Source organism: Anopheles bellator, chromosome 2 (genome assembly GCF_943735745.2).
Source record: "Anopheles bellator chromosome 2, idAnoBellAS_SP24_06.2, whole genome shotgun sequence".
NCBI lineage: Eukaryota > Metazoa > Arthropoda > Insecta > Diptera > Culicidae > Anopheles > Anopheles bellator.
In genome coordinates, this window is record NC_071286.1 from 27,446,615 (window position 1) to 27,451,683 (window position 5,069).

At 52.9% G+C, this 5,069-nt stretch overlaps 1 non-coding gene across 1 annotated transcript; it reads left to right on the plus strand.

Annotated features, from left to right (window-relative positions):
* Nucleotides 1-4,997: 4,997 nt before the first annotated feature.
* On the plus strand, nucleotides 4,998-5,069 carry Trnad-guc (transfer RNA aspartic acid (anticodon GUC)). Its single transcript has one exon. It is a non-coding gene; the product is annotated as a tRNA-Asp (tRNA).

Sequence of the window (5,069 nt, forward strand, 5' to 3'; positions counted from 1 at the left end):
GAAGTTGTGGACCGACATTCGGGAGAGCCTTACCCCATTGGAAACGATCAGTATTTTAAAAGAACAATAATATTGTGAATTTCGGTTATTAATGGACCATCTAAAATTTCCCCTTTGGCAACTTTTCCAGTTGTCATTCGCTTGATGTTAAATGTCGACGCGCTGGACATACGTTTTGAGTGTGAGTCTTAGAAGTTAGAAAATCAGTCCCATAATCGTAGGCATTCACCTGATAGCTGTTTAAGCGAATTAAACAGGAACATTAAAAATTGGTGGTGGGTCCCAAACATTTTACCAACCCAAAATCTAAAGAGCAAATTCGGTTCTGTGTGCCGCGTCGTGATGGCTTCGTTGAACGCCAAGCCACCGCCTCTCAATCATAACGCGCCCAAACGCGTTGTCAATCAACCGGTTCCGGTTCCGGTGGGCGTTCGGTGCGCCGCCGTTCTCGCGAGGCTGATGGATTATTGATAAGTGTTTAATAAACAATCGGGTGCATTGCCAGTTGCACCTCACACTTTGGCCGCCATCCCCGCGGGGGCACACAAAGAAACTCCATCATCATACACACATACGTTGGCAAAAAATCCGCGAAAATCCCATTCATAACATCGCGGGCTTAGCAGTGGCAAATAATGAAAGCACACGGTTTTCCACCGACGCCTGCGACAACCAAACCCCCGGGGGTGCTGGGTTGCGGGGCGCCCCACAGTCACACACGTGTTATTGATTTTCCCCGGCTGATGCTCGCGGGCTGGCGGCTTTGGGCTTTGTGGGTATCGCGATGCGCTCCGCCATTCGCTGCAGTACGTGTCCTGTTTTTTTTCGTATTATTCGAGGGTGATTTGTTGTAGCAAAAGTTATGGTATCCATTTCAACCCCCGCGCCGTTGACAGCGGCCAATGTGTAATGGTGCACAGATTTGTGCCTCGCTTTTGGGTGTTTTTTTTTTGTTGCGGGTTGTCCACGACTCCACGGGTTTAATGGAGTCTCTAGCCGGTTGCTGTCACGAACAACGCATCGTTTTTGCGTGACAGCGTTTTAATTAAGGACCGATTGAGGTGCGTCGTTATGTTGAAGCGTTCGCTTCTGGCAATAAGCAATATTCTACACTGACCTTGGGATTGAGTTAGCAAAATAGTCGACACAACTAATGACAGGCGTTCCCGGGACCGGTGGAGGACTCTGGAAGTAATCAAACAAACTAATGCGGAACAGAACAATGGCACAGTTTGCATAAATAATGCCGACGCCGAGCAGCATTTTAATAACAGATAATGCAATTCAGTTCCTTTGTTGCAACTTTCGTAGACGGCGAAGCCGAAGGAAACCTCGGACCACACAAAAAAGCTGACATTTCACCAGAGAAGTTGGTCGGAGCGGACCCGGAGCGGGGGACCCTTATGCCCTAGCCGCGAGGGGCTAAAGGACCAAAGCCAATGACAAATTTCCCGTTCGCGCCTTGCCCTTTTTTTGGTTTGTCCGGGGCGAGATGGTAGGGGGCGCCCATTACAATTGGCGAGCAGGATTTGTCCGGCGGCCATTTATTATGCATGAAAATTTGCCACAATGCAAGCCGAAGCGGCCGGAATTAATTATTGCGCAGGTCGGTAACGGGAAGGTATTTTATGCAAAACGGAGGTCAGCTGCGGCCCGGTGTGATGCTGCGGGCCAAATATGTGCTGCAAAGGTACATGTACGCAATGGTCAAGTGTACCGTGTGTGGCTGGGTGGGAAAACTTGGGAAGGTTTCTTACCACCGCCACGATGATCCAGCCAAGATCCAGCACAAAGTCCACATAGAGCATTAGGGGCGACATAGAAAGCCAATCATCATTGGGCGCGGGGTCACCCCCAAAGCCGACCTTTCTTCGGCGGCCCGCACAAAGGCGGAAGTCGCGCCCAAGGAGACAGAGGCCTAAGATTTGGGTCACTCCTCGACGGTAACGGCTCACTCGACGTGCCCGAGACGCGTGTGTGGTTGTGTGTATCCGGATTTTCCGCATTATCCTCTTCCGGCCGCCACGTCTGGCACACGCTCTTCGGACACGTAGTAAGTGACAGTAGCGCGGTGTTCATTACTTGATTAGAGGCGAAACTAATCGTGATTAATAATATTGGCCAGACGGGCGCGAGGATAGGGAGCACGGCCGCAGCCGGTAGGTGGGTCGCCTTTTCCAGAAGGACCTCCCCGCACACCCCGGCTGGAACAGGTTCATGCCCGCCAACATGGAGAGCTCGGGCGCTCGGGCTTTTCGGAGTCGGGAAAATGCAAAAACGTGATCATAAATCATCACGTTCCACATGGCGCACACGCGCAGACACACGTACACTGGGCGCGCTCTGGCCACGCGGGGGTTGCAGGAGCGAGCGAGAGCGAAAGCGAGTGAGTGAAACGGGGCGAACGGGCACGAGCGCGCTTGTGTGATTAGAAGTGAGCAAACGGGGAGCTGCGGACGGGGCTGTGAGCAAAGTGGGACCGACGACGACGACGACGCTTGGGGAATGGAACAGAAGCCAACGACGACGACGAGGAACGCCGCTCGGACTGTGTTTCCTGGCGAAAGGGGGACCACAGCATATGGAAGTGGGCGCTGGGCTTTAATTATGACGTTTCGTGCCCGCACGTCCCCTTGGGTGTAGGGGTACTGGCGGCCACTAAGAGGCGTCTCGTCACAGTGGCAATTGTCGGTGTCACAAGCCAGTGTTCCTATAGTGCCGCGACCCCGGACAAGCGCGATCGAAGCTTCGATAAGAACTCTGTTTACGGGGAGCGCGAGCGAGCGCGCGTTAAACTAAATATGTTAATCGCCTGTTTAGATTTCATCAGATGAGAAACTTGTCGGAGCAGGCGACGGCCCGGCGCTCCTCGCGTTCGATCCGGGCCGGACCAAAAGACTTGAAAACACACAAAATTAACCGTACGGCCCACGGTCACAGCTCACGGAAGTTCGGTTCCGCGATAAGCGATATCACTGCACACGAGTGTATCACTGTTTGGTGCGCTAATAGTGTGCGAATGGGTGACCGCGGGCCCCCCGATTACGGCAGGCGATCGAGATACACGCGGCGCATTCGATTGTATCTGGAGCGTGCGAGCGGAGCGGAGCGAGCGTGCAGGCCACAGGGCGCTGCTATTTAGGGGTGGCGTGGCGAAAACCACCCACCACCCTGCCCAGCACCCCACCCGTCAACCGATGCTATGGGGAGGAAGTAATGGCTTCCGTCGGGTGGGCCGGAGCTGTGCCTCCCACAGACTGCTGTTGTCAACGCATTATTTAGTGAGTGTTATGGTCGACTGGGCGGCGAGTGAGAAGCGTCGGCTCACCACCACTCCGCCGTGAGTCGAGAAATGCGTGTAATTGTCGGAAAACGGGCTAACCACGGGACAGGAAGCAAGAAACGCTGATTAGTGAGTTGATTACCCACTCACCAGGTTGCATTGTTTCTCGCTTTCAATCAATCGGCAGTGCCGATAATTTAGTAGGCCGTGTGTTTTTTTTTTTTGTGGTAGTGATCCCCACTCACTAAAGCCGTAAAATCTCACCGCTGCAAGCGAGAGAGCTAATGGGAAGTTGTTCACTTTTGCTCTCATTTCAATAGTCGCGCGCCGAACGGGTGTGACGACAACCCCCCTTTCGATGCTCCTTCTCACTCTCACGCTCACAAGCGCAGTGTGTGTTTCGGTCTCGCTCACGCCCCTGTGAGAAACCGTCGTGTGAGAGAGAGTGAGCGCTCGCGCGAAGCCCGCGAAGCCCGCGAAGCCGCATTGAAAACAATTTATTTTATGAGCTTTTTGGCTTCGCTGAGCCATTTAATATGCTTTATCTGTTTCAACACGGCCCCCGCCCACCCGCACACCCTTTACCATACATATACTCGCTCTCTCGCTCTGTCGGGGTCCCATACTTTTGCTTTTCGTCGGTTTTCCATGCTCCACCGTGTAGTGCTAACTACTTCTACTGCCGCTGCCGAGCTCTCTGTGGTCCGGCCTCTAACGGCTTTTTTGCTTTCCAAACGACGCGACGGCAACGGCAACGGCACTCGAAGCACTAGAAGGAAACAAACAAGCTCCGGCTCCGGCTCGCTTGTGTTTCGTTTTGTTTCGTATGTTCCGAGGCGCGTTTATGTCTGCGCGCCCCAAAAGTTTACAATTTTCGCGGTCCGTTTTAGCCCGTGCGCTGGCTGGACACATTTTCGGTGTTGTGGAGGCTCATTTCTTATTCTTCTCATTATTCATTTCTTATGTTTTTTTTTCGTTTCGTTAGCTCTCTTGGGTCCGTATCGAACCGCACGACGAACCGCGACGACCGAAATCAAGCGTAAGTGTGCGCGGTGGTCCCTGTTCGCTCGTGCTCATTAAATTTGTGATGTAAATGGTTTTAACTACGTTTAGCATATTTTGCACCTCGTCACTGTGAATGTTTCTCCTCAGCGCGGGGCCACCATTCACACCTACAAACGTGAATGGCAGTGAGTGGGCAGCATTGGGGCTGCCCCAAAACAACATAATCGCACGAAGGTTCATCAACATTGTTTTGTTTTTCTACTTAAATTTAGTTGCCTTTTTACCGTGTCCCATCGCGCCACGTCCACGCATCTCTCACACATCCTGGGGGACTCGACAGAACCAACAAGCAGGCACCAACACACACGAAGAGCACGTTCCCTGGTTATTACTATATTGGCCGCGGCGACGGAGGGATTTCACGCGACACGAGTAGGATGGAGATTACACAGCCCGTTCCCCGTTCCGTTGTCGTCACTTGTGCTTCGCGTGTGCCAGTGGATTATGTTTTATTGGGGTCTTCTTCGCTCTCTCTCTCCTTCTCCTTCTTCCGTATGGTCTCCACATTGCCACATGGCTCAGCAAACACTGGCTCGGAAGTGACTCGTTCGCGGCACGATTTTCCGTCGCTGAACAGGAACAAGAAGCAGCAACCGTTTTGTCTCGCTCGCCTAGAAGCTAATCCGAAACGGGCGCCCATACTCACAGGTCCTCGATAGTATAGTGGTCAGTATCCCCGCCTGTCACGCGGGAGACCGGGGTTCGATTCCCCGTCGGGGAG